Below are 19,504 nucleotides of genomic sequence, written 5' to 3' on the forward strand. Positions count from 1 at the left end.
TTGGTGGGCTTAGGTTTGAGCGCATCTCTCTTAAGGACCTGAAGTTATTACCACTATGCCTTATGTTTGGTGGGATTAAGTTTCAACACATATCCCTTGGAGCCCTCAAAGTCTTACCATTGCACCACACTTTTTGGTGGACTTAGGTTTGAACACACGTCCCTTGGGTACCTCAAACTCTTACCATTGCACCACACCTTTAGTGGGTTTGGGTTTAAACGCATGTCCCTTAGGGACCTCAAGTTCTTACCATTATGCCATACCTTTGGTGGGTTTGGATCTGAACACACATTCCTTGGGGACCTCAAGCTCTTACCATTTCACCACATTTTTGGTGAGTTTGGGTTTGAACACATGTCCCTAAAGAGCCTCAAGTTCTTACCATTGCACCACACCTTTTTGTGGGCTTAGGTTTAAGCATCCATCCTTAGGGAACTCAAGCTCTTACCATTGCACCACACTTTTGGTTGGCTTAGGTTTAAGCGCATATCTCTTAGGGGTCTCAAGCTCTTACCATTGCACCACACCTTTTGTGGGTTTAGGTTTTAGTGTATGTCCTTTAGGGAATTCAAGCTCTTATCATTGCATTGCACCTTTGGTGGGCTTAAGTTTGAGCGCACATGTCTTTGGGACCTCAAGCTCTCACCCCTACACCAAACCTTTGGGAGACATGATAGTAATTGATTCATCTTCTGATATTCATCTTTTTTTATTATATTTTTCTTTTATCCTCTATGTGTTCTCACACATCTTTTTGTGATACTTTTCATTCTTGAATTCTGTGTCCCTACATTAAACCAAGAAAACTTCTTCTCCAATTTTTTTCTTGACATTTCTTTTGTTTTTGACCTTTTTTAACTTTTACCTTTATAACTTTTTTGAACTTTTTGACTACTTTTATTTTTTGAATTTTTTTTTTTTTGAATATTTTGAGTTTTTCTGGCTTTTTTTCAAAATTTTCTGATATTTTTTATTTTTTTTCTTAGCTATGGATGAGGTACAGCGAGGCAAAAAAATTTATCCTGACCATGTTTAAGTTATGGCTAGGTTAAAGTTTTTTGCTTGGCTGTGGGTTACCCCCATACCAGAACTTTTCTTTTCAAATTTAAACCGAACTTTAACCTTCATTTGCTCATTTGCTTGAAATCAAACTTCACTTGCTCCTTAGCTTGTCTGAACCTCAACTCATGGATTTCAGATTTTTGCTTTCGACTTTGACTTACAGTGTGAATTCGACTCGTGGTGAGTTGCCTCAATTTAAATTTGCTTGCCATGTCTGATTTATGACGATTTGAAGATTCACAACTTATTGTGATCAAGTTGATCCGATTCTTCGTCTTTGAACCTCAAATTTCCTTAAAAGGTATGTGGTAATCTTCGAATTTTTCCAAATTGGTCATTTAATTCCTTGAATCCATGAGATTGGAGCTGAATTCATTGGTTTTCACCTCTTTTGCCTTTTAGATGCATGTTTCCATATATGCCTATTTTGTACAAAACTGACAAGTTAGGTTCAAAATGGAATGGGAGGAACTCTGTGGAGACTAGCTTTAAGAAAAACTGATAAATTAATCAAAATTAAAATGAGGTATTCTGGAAAAAAGTATTTTGGTCCAAAGGTAGCCTAAGGCCAAGCCAATCATGGCTGGTCAGGTTCTTTCTGGAAAATTTTTGCCTTGGCTGAAGATTACAATTGGCCAAGAAAAAATTTGCCCCAATCCAAAGGTGAACCATGAACCAAAACTCCATTTGATTTTAAGACCTGAAAAGGAAAATTTTGAATATGAAAACTATGATTTTTCTTTGAAAATATTACGATCATGGAACCTCCCAAACATCTAGAAACGAGTAATAGCGAGATTGGAGAATAATCCAATACTTTGGGATTTGCATCCCTTTCGCAAGTGAAAATATAAACATACTTATTTTATTTTTTTTAAAGCTTTTTTTTGTAAATTTTTTATTTTTTAGGGATTTTTAGTTTAAAAATTGTATTTCAATTATCATTTGATTACTTCCTTATTCGATGTAGTTTTGGCTTTTCGATCATCTCTTCTCTACTAAAGCGAGTAGGCGTCCTTTCTTTTATAGCGCCAATTTAATTTTCATGATGTCAATGAGAGAGTATTCACTTTTCGTGGTTGGGAAAGAGAATTGGTATGCTTATCTTTAGTCTATTAATGAGAGCATGATTAGATGGGTAGGCTTTTCCAATATTCTGTTCAGGCTTCTTTGTTGTTTAGTAACTATCGCTTCTTATTCTTGATTAGCTTGTTGGGGTCTACACTCTTTTTCTTGTTCCGAGTCCTCCATCAGTATGACCATATTCAAGGATTCCACTGCCTTGAGGACCTTGGTGACTTAATCGAAGATTTTGACTCTTTGCACTCCCATTTATGAAATTGACTTTGTACTTTGGCAAAATGTGAAAATTCTTTGTACTCCTATGATTGCTTCTAATGATTTTTTTCAGTACTAGTCCTTGCTTAGAGATTTGACAGATGGTCGTTCTCTTCTTACTCTTGGTCCTCGACTTGGTTCACATGTTTCTTGCATCCACGACTACCATGATGAGATTGAGGAGCTTCGAGTACATCATTATTGTATTGAGCGTATCTGAGTAAAATCTAAGAAGAGGTTACAATCTAATATTGATCACTTGAGCGTCATTTTGAGTGATAGAGAGACTCTAAGACGTAGCGATGCTTACAGGTACCAAGCTGAGATTGATGATCTTAGGATAAGGCTGAGCTCCAATACTTATGTTGACAACATGACATTATATCTAGTAAGTCAAGACCCTTCCGATGCCGATAAAATGATCGTTTATTTGGTGGCTCGAGTCCATGATTTAGATATTCGCCTAGATGCTTCTTATGTTTTCCATAGCTAGAACAAATTTTCCAATATCTCCTGCATCTTTATTTTCTGCATACTAAAACAAAATGATGTAACACTAAGCAATGCATGGGAAAATATTTTTTTAGTATTAGTGGCCTCAGATATAATTACCTTTTGTTTTGAAAACTATTATTTTGATACAAATTCTATATTTTTCCTCATAGGTCGAAAATATATTTTTTTTGATGATTTTGAGATTATTTTGGATTTTTAAATTTGTAAATTAAAGTTAAAAAAAAAAACAAGTAAATTATTTTTAGTTTGCAAAGTTATTCAAGTCAAACAAGGTTAGGACATAAGTAAGTCAATCTTGAACATTTTGAAGTCATTGTGGTAAAGGATCAAGAGAATTATGTGGACCCGTTCTCAACTTTGCCATGATCCTTTAGACTCATCGCCAAGATCGACAAAATTTTTCTTTAAGAATTTGAGGGAGGTTAGGCAAAGGGTTTATACAAAGAGGGGTGATTAGAATGGTTGATGGTATTCAAAAGGAACTCTTTGCGGCTTTTTCTATTTTTTCTTTTCTCCTAATTTTTTTTTTTTTTCTTACTAATATTGCCCTTAGTGCCTGTTAAGGTTTTTACCAAGTCCGATTTTCTACAATTTTTGTATATCGATGCCCCTTTTGAGGTTTTTATCGTATCGATTGTTTTGATCTTGTCACAACTGATATTTTTGCTCACAATGCCTTTTCTCATTTTCATTGTGCCCTTTTAGACTGTGTTACATTTATTATAAAGCAAAATGGATACAAAGACTTGAGCCCATATGAATTCCCAATGACTCTAGTGGTCTGGTGATTTGAGTTGAGCTAGTTGATCTAATATTCTACTTTCCAACTACTCTTCTGATGATTCAATCTTGTTTCTAATCAGGTAGTTGTGTCTACTTTCAAATATCCGATCTAATTTCTCCTCTCGCGTCTTCCAACAACTCTTGTGACTTGGGTCCAAGATGCAGACACAAGATCTATGTGTCCTTATTGCTCCTATCTACTTCTTTTTGTTGTTGTCAAATGGTTCTTTAAATTCCGTCATCACCAACCAACTGATTTTAGGATCTTACCTTTGCCCCTTTACCTGACCGGAGAAGACTTTTATTGGATTGTAATTTAGACTATGGCTATGATGGAATAAAGAAAGGATAAAAAGGTTTAATATAAAATAAATGCACTAGGTTAGAATTGTGGGGTACCCTTATTATTTTCTAAAATACCCTTTTAGTTGATTTTTTCCTTCACCTTTGAGATGCAAGTTGAGCCCAAGAATGAAAATTTTATTTTTAACATTTTTTTTTTTTTTTTTTTTTTTTTGCTTTCTTTTTATTCTCATGCGGGCCAAGAATTGTTTGAACTTTTTATTTTATTTTTTTATTTTTTATTTATTTTTGATTTTTTTTTCTTTTTCTCTTGCTTTCTTTTTATTGAAAATACCTAGCTATTCCCCAAAATTGCCCTAGTGTATTTTTTGGGTTGTCTCAGTTCTGGGTGGTTAAAGAAATGATCAAGCTCTAAGGGGTTTGACTAAGGGTTCTTTTGGTAAATGAAAAGAAAATGAAAAATGGCCTCTCTTCCTTTCAAGTATCGAATCTTAGGCATAATATTTCTTAACTATGTCAGCATTTAGTGGCTTAAGAAATATTTTACCATCCATCTCTGTGAGGATTAATGCACCTCCAGACATTGCCTTTGTAGTTCGGTTTGAATTTTTCTTTTAGATCTTCTTGAATCGAGAGGATCCTCTTCAGAACCAGATTAGTCGGTTTAAAATATCTTGGTTTAACCTTCTTGTTGTAAGCTTTTTTAATTTGCTTCTGATACATTTTTTCATAACATATTGCAACAATTCTTTTTTCCTCACTTAGGTTTAGTTAATCATATTGTGTTATAACCCATTCAGCTTCTTCCAACTTTGTTTCCATAAGGATTCTTAAAGAAGAAATTTCTACCTCAATTGGAAGGATTACCTCCATCCCATAGATAATTAAGAATGGTGTTGCCCCAGTAGAGGTTCTGATCGAGGTTCTGTAAGCATGGAGAGCGAAAGGTAACATTTCATGCCAATCTTTGTAAGTTATTGTCATCTTTTCAATAACCCGTTTGATATTCTTGTTGGCTACTTCCACTGCTCCATTCATCTTCAGTCTATAAGTCAGTGATCTATGGTTCTTTATCTAAAAATCTTCGCAGAGCTTCTTCATATCTTTGTTTTTCATGTTGAAAGCATTATCTGATACAATGACGCTAGGTAGGCCATATCTGTAAATGATATTCCGCTGCAAAAATTTGATAACTTGTTATTTCATAACGTTTGTGTAAGACATGACTTCCACCCACTTAGTAAAATAGTTGATAGCAACCAAGATGAATTTATGAATCATAAAAAAAAAAAAAAAACCCTCTCCTAAACTCAACAAACACCTTACACCAATAAAACAAACAAGAAAGGATTGAAAAAGACACAGTTGAGGCTTCCTCTACCCTTCCTTCAAAACACCTACTATTCCACTCTTTCCAAATCCCCCAACAGATTGCAAACGGAGCAAATCTCCAAAGCACTTTCTTGGCATCCACAAAAGAGATTCCCCCCCTCCACCTCTCCCCAAATAATAATAATAATAATAAAGAACACAAAAAATGCCTCTTGAATTTCACAATTGAGAATTTGTTTCATGGATAAGACAAAATATAAGCCAAGAAACTAACCTTGTATGGCTGATTGGCCACACCAACTAAAATCCTAAAACCGGTCTCTATTGCCTATCCCTGCCCTAAATGATTCACTTTAGGGTTGATCAGACTAATGATGTTCATGCCCCAGAGCGAGAAAGGCCATGGCGACATCATATTGTGGAGTTCATTTAGTGGTGCATTAATATATTTAGCCTAAGTGTCATTTATTAACGTGTTGAAAATAGTCATTCTCCATTATGGACCAATAATAGCCTTTCCTCATTGTCTTCCTTGCTAACATGTGCCTATTCATGTGAGGATTGCAGACCCCTCGTGGTATGATTGCTTGGAGAGTATCCCATTGCTTAAGATGAATTGTCTTGCTAATCGCTGAATTGTTCTCTTTTCACTTTTCGTAGCCTCTGGAGGATAGGTTCTATTTTGTAAATAAATTTTGATGTCAAAGAACCATGGAGTTTATATTTCTACATCATCTACCTCAATTGGTAAATAGTACATTGGCTAATCTTGAATCCTATCTCCAAGGGATCGATAGGTGTTTCGTCAATGACTCTAATTATAGTGGCCAAGGTTGCAAGTGCATCTGCAAACTGATTTTTGACCCATGACATGTAATTGAAAGTGATTCGAGAAAAGTTAGTACTTAATTCTTTGATATACTCGAGGTACAGTACCAGTCTTTCTTCTCGTGTGTCTACCATTCACCGATAGTCTGGTATACAACATTACTGGAATCCCCAAATACATTGATCTCATCGACTTCCATCTCTATTATTGCCTTGAAACCCATTATGCATGCCTCATATTCTACTTGATTATTTGTGCACTAGAAACGTAGCCTGACTGCTATGGGCACATGTGATCTATTAGCATTCAATATACGCTAATGACAACCACAAATTATATAATCACACGAGACTGATACTTCCTATCAAAGGAATCAAACTACTGAGAATGCATTGATGGAAGCCTTGTTGACAAAAAAAACGATGTGAGCCATACATCTCATTGCAATCTCATAAATGTCCCCACATCAAAAGCCAATGAACCTTATAAAAAATTGACCATGAAAAATAAATGCTGACTAGGTAACTCTCCGTCATCTTTACACGTTCTACCATCCCCATTGAAAGACTGAAGTAACAAAGGATGCCAAGTAAATTCTTTTGCATCCATGTCTCTTATCAGGTTCCTTATTATCTTTGTTGCCTCTTCCCAAAACTATGTGAAAATATCATAAATTCAACGGCCCAAAACCGTCGAATTATGAAACGATTCATCAGCCTTGACCGTCGAATTGGTCCATCGAATTGGGCCTTGTCAAAAAAAAATTCGGCAGTCAGAGACCATAGAATTTCATCAATTCGACGGCCCAAAACCGTCGAATCTGGGATTTTTACAACAAACGGTGGCTTGAGGCCGTTGAATAACATACTTTTGTTGGCTTGAGGCCGTCAAATGCCATATTTTCGTTGGCTTGAGGCCGTCGAATACCATATTTTCATCTGCTTGAGACAATTGTTTTGCATCTTTCTTTTCTATTCTAAGCTTTATTTGGGAATCCAAAAAACGAAGCCCAATAAGATTGGTTCTTATTTGAACTCCATGGAACCCTCATATTTTGGGCCTAACTACTAGTAGCATTTTTAATCCTAAAATTGGTTTACCAACCAGCACTGATAATGGTTGAGACAATTGAAAGTATGTTTATTGATCTCTTTGGGCTAGAGAAGAATGTGAAAATACTGGATTAGGTCAGATGGATACAGTGTGACACCGATTGGAATCAAGAATCCCAATAAAGCATATGTAAATCATATCTGGAATGGATGCACCTAGGTGGGTCTGACTCAGACCCAACTCAGTTTAGGCCATAGCTTCAGATGAAGGGGATATAATTTTTAAGGAACAGAGCATGATTTCTATTGTATATCAAGGTTAGCTAACTTTGAGCAATGCCATTTATTACATAGGAGTTAAAATAAATCTTTTACGTTCAACAGATTCTCTTCTTTTCCTTCTGACCGGTGAATTGCAAGTTCCAACATCAAATTGGTCGTTGTTACGGACTCCCCGTTCGAACAAGCAATCTCATTCAGCAATAACAATGACAATGTATCACCTGTATGCACTCCTTCCCCCATTGTGATAAAGCTTAATTGTTTCATCTGAAAAACATCACCTTACTAAAATTTCAAACAGAAAAACAAAATGGGATATAACCATGTCAACCATAGTGTTTTTAATGCTCACAGATACTGGTTCAAAGCCGGATAGTTCTTTGAAGTGTTCTCTTTTATCATACGGCATCAGTAGCTGAGTCTTTGAAGATTCCTGAATACGCCTCCAATTCCATTTCTCAGAAGGTTAGTGTATTCCATTATTTCATCATCAGCACCCGCTACTTGGGCAGATAGCACTTTGCAGCATGGGCATTGCATACATCAAGTACTTCTCCAAGTTCTCTCCTATAGCCAGTGCAATGTCACCAAAGCATGAGAAGATGGGCGGCTTCACAGACCGATGCAACTAATTGCTTGACAAGTCCTTGAGGCGCTGTGTCATTATGCCATCACAGTAAGGTAACACCTACTCCTCCAATGCCCTGCATATGTCCCCAACCACACCGACAGTGATGGCACAAACCTGATACTCCTCAAAATTCTGGAGACCCATTTCAATATACTTATAGAACTCCTGCACATACTTTGCAAAGTCCGGGCCTGTTGCATAGGCCAAGGCTCCATTAATGGCAAGCATGGCCTCCTCATGAACAGTGGCACTTCTGCAAGCGAAGACCTCAAGACAAGACCCATCATTTGGTCAGCATACTGCATAAAGAGATGACCTTCAAGCACCCACAGAGAAGTCCTTGCAACTCAAGAAAAGACCCATCATCTGTATGATGACCTGCAAGCACCCACAAAGAAGTCCTTGCAACTCAGCTTGCTTCAACCTCTCATCAGATGAGAGCTTCTGTGCTTCAAGAGTTTGGTGGATTACTCCTTAGATGCCCTTTTGTCCTTACCACTTGTTTTCTAACCCCCACTATGAAAAACCCCAAAAATATTAAAATAATATATTACAATATAAATGGCAATAATCATAATAACATAAATAAATAAAAAATCCTCTCAAATTTCAACCAAGTGAAGTTGATTGTATTAATTAACCTGACCTGTAAATGACTCTTCACATGAGCTAGTGTTAGATCCTTCACATTCATTAACTCCAAAACTGATTTTGGTGTTGCTCCTATCATCACAATATATGTTCACATTCATTAACACCCCATCGGCTCCCAGCAGTAGCCATTGAAGTCACATGAAATCCTTCCCACCACTTCTTGTTTATCCACTTAAAGGGGAAAGAGTCGCTGACTTTGTACGATTGTTGAGTGTATTGAGTGCCTGCAGAAATTTAGCCTTCAAAGGATTGAACTTAAACGCCAACAATGTAGTTGAAATACAAATAAGTTGTGTGTTGTGTGCGACTTTGGAAAAATAATGAGAGAAATCCACTGTACCTGATGAGACCAAAATATCAAAGTGCACACAATGTGACCAGCTAGCTTTTGTTGCTTGGTAGCAAGAAGTCATACTCAATCTATCCAAGCTGTCACCTTTTGTTCAATTTAGTGTGAAAGCTAATCCACCATAAATAAAGGACTGCTTCCAAACTCACCTTAAACATCCTCGTCCTGCTTTCCTCCTCCTCCTCCCTGCTTTAAATTTGCTTCAAATTTCACTTACTAACAAGCTGCCTAGTAGGTGATACAAAACCAAATGAGATCATGTGTCCAAATACATTAATGACATGACACAACATTAGCCTTCTTTTGCTCTGTCTGATATAAAACATTAAATAGTACCTCATCCCTAAACAAGCCAGCCCTCAATAAAATTGAAATCAATTAGCTCTCAAAAACACTAATGGGTATAATAGATCAAATAATTGAGTAAAAACAGTTCTCACAATTGCCAATGCCAACATAATAACTACTACATAGAAACTTAATTATAATTAAATATCCATTAAGAAGATATATTTCTTGTGCTGACATCTAGTATTGCTTGACAAGGGCTAATGCCAAGGATGACTAGCTAAACTGACCGAGAATTTGTATACAACGGAGTGACCCACCCCTACCTAAAAATGAAAAAAGAGGTGTGAAGAGACAAGGCGTGCAACCTCCTTTGAGAAAAAAAATAAGGCATGGGACCAGTGCCAAATCATAGGCACGCAACCTTTTTTAGTAGATGCACTTAGGTTCCACAGCGGATGAGGCTTCCGACAGAGTTCAGTTCCTCCACATTGGACTTGGCTGCTTCGCTACTCCCAAAGGCACTACATGAATCACCACAGCACAGGACGAGCGTCCAATTTCCTTCCTCGTTCAGTCAAACTTTATTTTGATGTGTTTTGATAACTAGATTTGTTAGCATCGCTTAGAGAAGGAATAGATTAGTCACCTTACCTGTAACCCATAAAGGATTAATGTTCAATATGCTTAAGATTGTCACCATTTATGTGCGAAGGTCATGATTTACATAAAGGATCTGATGCCTTTGTATAATGTCTATAAAATTGTGATCATTTAATATCATTCGAGGCGCAAATTATCTCTCATTAAGTGATGCTGACAATTGTTACATGGGATATCTCTTTTGATTCCGAAAGTATAGTCTAGAGGAATATTTTTTCGAGAAAGCGCTCCAAAAGGCATGTTGATGGTCCAACTTTTCTTCAACTTTCTAAGCCACACAAATATACCACTCATGAGTTTTGAGGCCATTTTTTGTACATAAGGGTAGTTCTATATGTCTATATTTGATTTTCTTTCGTAATTACCTGTAAACAACATAATCTAGTTGGCAAAGTAGATACTTATCTTGATCCAAAAAAACAAAAGAAGAAGAAAAATAAAGGAGAGAAATTAAAGGGCTTCGAAGTTTCAAACAAAGATGAATTAAAAAGAGAAGAAAAGGTGAATAATATATCGTTAAGTAATGCTCTTTAGAGTTGGATCTCACTTCTGATTCAGTCCCACCCTTTGAAATTCAGGGTGCAAAGTCACCTTGAGATGGGCTGTGGGTAAAATGATTAGAAACATAAGCTCAACACTTAGTGAATTAGGATCCCAAAAATTGAGGGCATTTCCACTTTAGGAACCAAGGTAACAACAGTAGCACTCACTTCTCTAATCATCTTGCCACTCTTGAGAGTACTCTTAATGGCTCTGTAGATGTCTTATTCAATTATCTCCAAGCTCATTCAAAAAGTTAATCTTGTTATAAAAGCACTAATGATTAAAAAATCTCGCTTATGATGCAGTACCAATGGCAAGAGCACACGCACATACATACACACAATCAATTGATGCAGTACCAATGGCAAGAACACATCATCATCAGCATCTTAAGCCTTGTGAATTAATACAAGGGCAACAACATTTTTTTTTTTTTGAATTATAGAATTACAGACAACTGATTTATGATGAGACTATCGTTGTTCTTCTCACCGGAGTTAATAATAATCTTAGTTTTACCTTACTTGTGGGGCAAGTAGGGGATCGAACCCAAGAGAAAGGAGGAATAGAGCTAAGCTAAGAAGATAAAATCCAAATTAACTAAAAGGAATTAAAACTGTTTTTCTTTGTATTTTTGAACTTATAAGAAGATGTAAAATTGCTAGAAAATAAACTAAAGTAAATGAAATTAAAAGCAAGTAAACTTATGAATTAAAACACCATTGGAGGTGGAACTACCTAAAACATGTTAATGAGCAATTCCTAGTCTCTAGCCTTTTTATAACTCAATCATAAGGGCATGGTGTTAGCTCCTTAGATCGAAAAGTTTTGAAAATAAAATGAAATAAGGGAACAAAAACAAAGTAGAATTCTTTGAAAATTTCTTACTACAAATTATCTAATTTAAGCATACTTTATCTTTATCTAATCTAAGCATAAAGTATCTATATTAAGAATAAAATGTGCAAGAAACTTAAAGAGAATTCATAAGCATTTTAAATAAAAGAAAGGCATAAAATTAGAAATAACACAAGAACTTGCTCTAGGCTTTTCCACTTTCCAATGGAGGGGAACTTAGCCTAATGTCATTACAAGAGAGGGAAGATAAGAGATGAAAGAACTTTTCTTCATTTCATGGAGAAAATTACAACTTCTTCTTCTTCTACTTCTTATAAGACTATTTTACCAAAAGAAAATAACTAGAAGATGAAAATACAAAAACATAAGAGAATAGGCTAAGAGCCTTAGATTAAAGGAGTCTTGGATAAGAGAACCAAGATGGGACCCTTTCTCTAGAAATGAAGGCTCTATTTATAAAGAAAATGTGTGTAGAAGAGTCTAAAAGTAGCCTCCACTTTTCTTTGCACAAAAAGACAAAAGAGGAGAATATGAGTTAAGGATAAGGGCATTCCAAAGAGAGCCCAAATGCTTTTGTCTTGAGATTTTGATTTCAATTTGCTGATTTTCTACACAAGAAACACACGTAATTAGATTTATCTAGTAAATGAATTTATTTATATATAATTAAGCCTAATTAACATGCAACGTGATGATTTGAAGCTTATCATGATTATTATCTTAATATGGATAAATAGGTACAAAAATCAAGATAAATATCCAAAAATTGTGTGTATAATTGAGTGTTTGGAAACACTCATCACACTCCCAAACTTACCTTTTTCTAGTCCCTAGAAAATAAAACTACCACTTTCACAGGCACCTCGACTGCATTTAGCGAATGCAGCAAGCCCTTGAACCTCTAGGTTATCCCTAGTGGACGAGTTTGACTCGTGAGGGTTTATAGAAAATATACCCACAAAATTTGAAAATAACTTTGAAGTAAAAATAGTCAAAATCAAAACTTATATTGAAAAGCACAAGTCTTTTTTTTTTTCAATCAATTGGAAGTACTGCTTGGTATGGAGTCCCAACCCTTATTTCTCTATGACAAAACTTAGACTTAAATTGACCTTTGAGCGATAGTGATTCTAACTTAGAAATTTAAGAGATTCAATTTCCTCAAATGAGTTTCAACCTTCTAACTACTCAAGAATAGTTGGAGTAACTTAGGGTTTAATTCTAAACTTAACATCTTGTCTGGGGTAGTGAGAAGTGTGGATATTCACTTTAATACCTCTAAGGGGCTTTATCTATGATATTCCAATATACTCACATTTTTACACTTGATGGCTTTCACCCTACTCAAACTTTACATAAACTTTTAGATCTTTGATTTTTTTTTTTTTTTTTTTTGAAAGGTCTCTTTTTTTCTATTACTTCTTCATTCTTTTTCTAAGAAAAGTAGGCAGCCCTTTTCAAAATACCCAATCTAATTCAATGGTTGCTGTACAAGGTGTATACAACCCAGTTCTGTTTTTCTTCTAATCAACCAATCAATTGAACAAGGAAGTCAAAGTTCATCAAACCTAATTTTTCCTTAAACTCTAGGTAGAAAGAAGGTAATAAACTCTTTTAATACAATCTAGACTCTTGGTAACCTTGTTAGAAGTGACTATAAAACAAAAGATAACTTTGCTCTAATTTTTACCTAAGAGAAACACAAATGGGGACTCCAGATCATAGCTTCCAATGAAAGACTGATTAAATATTTTTAACTAAGTGCTTAAAGATACAAGCTAAGATTTAGAGTAAAATACAACAAAGTCGCCAACTAAATTTTTTTTTTTTTTTTTTTGAAAGAAGAAAATAATAAGTGGAAATCCGACCCATACACCCCCAAACTTAAACATTATATTTTCTTCAATATTTCAACATATACATGCAAAAGTAAAATTGAAATTGACAAAATGAAATGAAGTGTGTTAGATAGCACCTGAGACAGACCCTATAATCCTGTTGATATTTAACACAATGTCCCTTGAAGTGCATGGATTGTCTCCCAGAAGCGCTAAGTTTAACGTCTTTAGCTAGACGAAAACATAGTTAATTTTGATAGACGGGATCATCGAGAAAAAGAACTTCCTCCTGCGGAACATACTCGAGAAACGGTTTGAGACGTTGGCCATTCACTTTGAAAGTGGATCCGTCCTTAGGATTAAGAACTTCAACAGCACCATGGGGGTAAACTGTTTGGATAATATATGGGCCAATCCATCGAGACTTAAGTTTTCCTGGAAAAAGGTGGAGTCTATTGTCATACAACAAAACTTTTTGATTAGGAATGAAATTCCTCCTAAGAATGTGCCTATCGTGAAAGAATTTGGTACGCTCTTTGTACCTTTTGGCACAATCATATGAGTCATTTCTAATCTCTTCTAACTCATCTAGTTGTAACTTTCGCTTCTCACCGGCTTTATCAAAATCAAAGTTGAGGCGTTTGATCGCCCAATATGCACGATGTTCTAGTTCTACAGGAAGATGGCAGGCCTTGCCAAAAAATAATCGGTAGGGAGACATCCCTATGGGTGTCTTGAATGTAGTCCTATAGGCCCAGAGTGAATCACTCAATCTCAAAGACCAATCTTTCCTTGAAGTATTGACTGTTTTTTCTAAGATAATCTTTATTTCCCTGTTAGAAATCTCCACTTGTCCACTTGTTTGTGGGTGGTAAGGTGTGGCAACCTTATGCGTTATGATGTATTTCTTCATCAACGCATCAAAGATCTTGTTGCAAAAATGCAAGCCACCATCACTTATGATAGCTCGCGGAGTACCAAATCTTGAAAAAATCGTCTCCTTGATGAATTTTATCACAACCTTGTGATCGTTAGTTCTACATGCCACAGCTTCGACCCATTTTGACACATAGTCAACGGCAACTAGGATGTATTGGTAACCTTGGGAGATAGGAAAGGGTCCCATGAAGTCTATACCCCACACATCAAAAATTTCGATGATCAGTATAGGATTTTGAGGCATTTCATTTCTCTTAGAGATTTTTCCTAATCTTTGACATCTATCACAAAATTTGCTAAACTCGTGGGTATCACGAAAAATACTAGGCCAGAAAAAACCGCATTGTAGGATTTTCATGGCGGTCTTCTTACCACTGAAGTGCCCTCCGCAGGCATGATTATGGCAAAACTCTAGGATACTGACTTGCTCACAGGTTGGAATACAACGTCTAATGATTTGATCAAGACAATACTTAAATAAGTATTGCTCATCCCAGAAATACCATTTTATTTTTGACAGAAGACGGAGTTTCTCTTGACTAGTCATTTCAACTGGGAATTGACCTGTAACTAGGTAGTTGACAATGTCCGCATACCATGGAGCATTGGCTTGAGAGATTTGCATAAGTTGCTCATCGAGAAAGGATTAAGAGATGGGTAAGGATTCCTCGGATGGCTTGTTAACTATCCTAGACAAGTGATCAGCTACGACATTTTCTGCCCCTTTTTTGTCTCGGATCTCGAGATCAAACTCTTGTAGAAGTAGAATCCAACGGATTAACCTTGCTTTAGCATCTTTCTTTGATAGAAGGTACTTCAATGCTGCGTGATCTGTGTAGATTACGACTTTAGATCCTATGAGGTAGGGGCGAAAATTTTCAATGGCATAGACCACTGCTAGCATTTCCTTCTCTGTTGTAGAGTAATTAAGCTGAGCATCGTTTAGGGTTTTACTAGCATATTGGATAACATGAGGTTGTTTTTCAATTCGATGACCCAAAACAACGCCTATTGCATAATCTGAAGCATCACACATAACTTCGAATGGAATTCTCCAGTTTGGAGGTTGAATAATAGGTGCCGAGGTTAACTCAGACTTGAGCTTGTTGAACGCAAAGAGACATGACTCTGAAAAGTCGAAAGGAACATCCTTTCCCAATAGCTCACATAAAGGTTTCGAGATTTTCCCAAAATCTTTAATGAATCTACGATAGAAACCTGCATGGCCTAGGAATGATCTAATTTCTTTGACCGTTCTAGGAGGTGGTAATTTTTCAATTAGACCTACCTTTGCCTTATCTACCTCGATCCCCTTAGCAGAAACAATGTGCCCTAGCACAATCCCCGATGTTACCATGAAATGGTATTTTTCCCAATTGAGGACTAGATTGACCTCTTTGCAACGTACAAGAACCAAAGTCAAGTGATGGAGACATTCCTCAAAACTTGATCCAAAAACTGAAAAATCGTCCATGAATACTTCGAGATATTTTTCTAGCATGTCAAAAAATATACTCATCATGCACCGTTGAAAAGTAGTGGGTGCATTGCACAATCCAAAAGGCATGCGACGATACGCGAAAGTTCCGAAAGGGCAGGTGAAAGTTGTTTTCTCTTGATCGATTGAAGCAACGGGTATCTGGTTGTACCCGGAATAACCATCTAAGAAGCAATAGTAAGAATGTCCTGCCAGACGCTCTAACATTTGATCAATGAAAGGTAAGGGGAAATGATCCTTAGAAGTCATCGAGTTGAGTTTCCTATAGTCAATACATACTCTCCATCCATTTTGGACTCGAGTGGGGATTAATTCATTGTCTTGGTTCAATACCACAGTGATACCAGACTTCTTAGGAATTACTTGTATAGGACTCACCCAACGACTGTCAGAGATAGGATAAATAATACCTGCATCTAGCAATTTCATCACTTCCATCCGAACTACGTCTTTCATGATAGGATTTAGCCGTCTCTGAGGTTCTAAGGAAGGCTTAGCGAAATCCTCTAAGCGAATATGGTGCATTACCACAGATGGACTAATTCCCTTGATATCAGCTATGCTCCAACCAATAGCTTCTTGATGTTCTTTTAATACTCCTAACAACTTTCTCTCTTGAACTTCATTAAGGTGAGAGGAAATGATCAAGGGTAAGGTTTGATTCTTACCAAGAAATGCATATCTCAAGGTCTCTGGAAGTAACGTAAGTTCTAATTTTGGAGGCTCGATATAAGAAGGAACAAGATTGGATGCGCGCACAAGAAGACTTTCAGTTTTTGCGTGCCACCGCACAGAATCTAAGAGTGGAACAGATTCAAGCAAAGCATTGACTTCTGTAGACACCCCATTTTTGCATTCGCCTGATTAATCAATTCGTCAACCCGATCGCAAGGATTCCCAATAATGGATGTGTATTCCATTGCTTTACTTTATTACCAGATTTGTTTCAGAAATCCAGATGAGGTATCTCGAATTGACAAAACCTTAGAAACTACGCTACGCTAGGAAAATACGACCCCAGAAACATAGGAATCATCATCTTGCAGATCAAAAAGAAGTTTCACGATGAAAATCACTAAAAATTATCAAATTACCAAAATACCCCTAACCTCAAAACAACCCTAGAGCCTACGTTACGCTTAGGAAAACCCATTCGAACACATAAAATAACAAATCGAAACCAAATAAATCATTTCGCCAATTTTAATAGAATTTGACAAAATTACGAAAATACCCCTCACAAAGTTCACGATCATTTCACACACAAAATTTTCATAAATGACACAAACCAACATTCTCATTGAATTCCTTACGAAAAATTGATTCTAAAACATCCTAGAACATTAAAAACCGACTTAAAACGTGAAAAGTCCTCTCCGGGGGCAAAACGGTAATTTCACAATTTTCATAATTAAAAATTTCGAAATTAATAAATCAAATATTAAATAATTAAATTGAAACATTGATGAAATTAATTTAAAATTTTGAATTAAAAAATCGATCAATCGGACTTTCGGGTAAAATTGTTGAGGGTTCGTGGGATATTTCTTTAAGGACCCCTCCATTTGGGGGTCCAAAGAATGAAAGAAATAATGGAGGGGGGTTATCCAAAAATCAAAAGTAAATCAAGCAAGACTAAGGTCAATGTATAAAAGTCAATCAAGTGAGACTAAAGTCAAAATTAAAGTCAATTAAGCAAGACTGAAGTCAAAATATTAAAAGTCAATCAATTAAGACTAAAGTCAAAACATTAAAAGTCAATCAAATAAGATCAAAAGTCATAATAGAATTATAATTGATTAATAACTCTATCTAATAGAGTTCTAACTTAAAAATAATTCTACCTAAAACAATTCTAATTAAAACATAATTCTACCTAAAACAAGTCAAACTAAAACACAACTCTAATTAAAAGATCTCTAATTAAACACTAACTCTATCCAAATCAACCCCTAAAAACATCTATAAATAAAGGTGCTCACACCCTATTTTCGTATCAAATCATAAACCTTAAGAGAAGTAGGTCTAGAAGCTCCCCTAGCCCCCCATAAACCCTAGTTTTGGAGCCTCAACTCCTAACTAACATCCCTCCTTCAATTTTAGTCTAGAAAATACTCAAAAGCCTTCTAAAAATACCCCCAAATCCGCAACGAACTTGAAGAGTTCAGATTCAAAAACAAGGAGATACCTTACCTCGGAGATCCGAAGTCAAATCCGGAAACAGAACGAAGCAAGGGAGCACGGTACAAGGAGCTCTTTTTGTCAGATCTGAGGGAACCAAGTCCTTGCCATCGGAAAGGTAAATTTTTATTTTTATTTATTTTTTTATCTAGGTTTTAGCAATGTAATTTACTTGGGACTTTAGTAGAGACCGACTTTGGCCGGGCGGGGTTGGTGCCTAACACCTTCCAACCCCGTAACTTGATCCCCGAATTCAGATTTTTTATGGTAGATTAGTTCTTTTTATCCATGTTAGAGTCAGTATGATTCCTAGACCACAATAACTAGGTGGCGACTCCCAAACCTCAAGGGTCAAAAGCGGATCCGCGTACCCCTCGGATCGAGGGCCCTTTCAACTTCGCTTATAGACTCTTCGACGTCCAAGTCAAGGCCAAAGTGAGCCAAACATTTTGTTAGGGGATCAGAGTACCCTAACTCTTGATACGTTTGATTGACTAGCGTATCTATCATGTTCACTTCCTCCATACCATCATCTACATCAATTCCTTGAAAATTGTGGATGACGTTCAGTTTCACTTTCGTATCTCCAAATGCTAAAGTCCTAATTCCGTTTCTACAACGAATGACTGCGTCAGACGTGACTAAGAATGGACGTCCTAAGATGATAGGAATATGACTGTTCGAATTGATGACTGGCTCTGTGTCTAAGACAACAAAGTCAACAGGGAAATAGAAATCTTTGACTTTAACTATCACGTCCTCAACTATACCTTTTGAAATTTTTATGGACCTATCGGCTAGACTCAACGTGATATCGGTGGGTTTCAAAACCCCCAAACCTAATTGTTTATAAACCGAATATGGTAAAAGGTTCACACTAGCCCCTAAGTCTAAGAGACATTTTTCGACCACTTGATTTTCAATATGAATGGAAATTGTCGGACATCCAGGATCCTTAAATTTTGGTGCAATCTTTTGTTGGATGAGCGACGAAGCTTGGGCAACCATGATAGCTTTCCGAGGAAATGGTGTTTTCCTTTTAGCTGTGGTCAAATTCTTTAGGAATTTCGCATAAGAAGGTATCTGCTTAATGGCATCTAGGAATGGGATATTGATATGCACATTTTGGAAGACTTCTAAGACACCCTCAAATTGCTTACCTTTTTTAGAATCTCTAAGGCGATGGGGAAATGGAGCTTTTGAAATTGGCAAAATGATAGGAGGATTTTCAAATCTTTCTCTTTTCTCTATTGGAGACTCTATGACTTCTTTTTGAACTTTGTCCTTCTCTAGGACTTTTTCTCCCATGTCAAAAGGTTGGACCTTGTTGTCCACTTTTTTTCCCGAACGCAAGGTGTGGATAGCCTGGACTGAGTCTTGTGGAGCTCCAGAATGACTTCCTACTTCGTATTGACCTTTCGATCCGTTTGGAATCAAAGGTTGACCTCTAGGGTTAGGGATAGTCTTACTAGGAAATTGACCTTTCTCTCTCCTACTCAAGGAGAGAGCTAACTGCCCCAACTGAACTTCCATCTTAGCTATGGATTGCGCAGTGACCTGGTTAA

The 19,504-nt window shown here is 36.4% G+C and overlaps 1 pseudogene; it reads right to left on the reverse strand.

Moving 5' to 3' along the window:
• Nucleotides 1–7,559: 7,559 nt before the first annotated feature.
• Nucleotides 7,560–8,602, reverse strand: LOC147388195 (importin subunit beta-1 pseudogene; annotated as a pseudogene).
• Between the last annotated feature and the right edge of the window lie 10,902 nt (nt 8,603–19,504).

The sequence above is a fragment of the Akebia trifoliata genome, chromosome 13 (assembly GCF_017979445.1).
Source record: "Akebia trifoliata isolate Shusen 1 chromosome 13, ASM1797944v1, whole genome shotgun sequence".
Classification (NCBI taxonomy): domain Eukaryota; kingdom Viridiplantae; phylum Streptophyta; class Magnoliopsida; order Ranunculales; family Lardizabalaceae; genus Akebia; species Akebia trifoliata.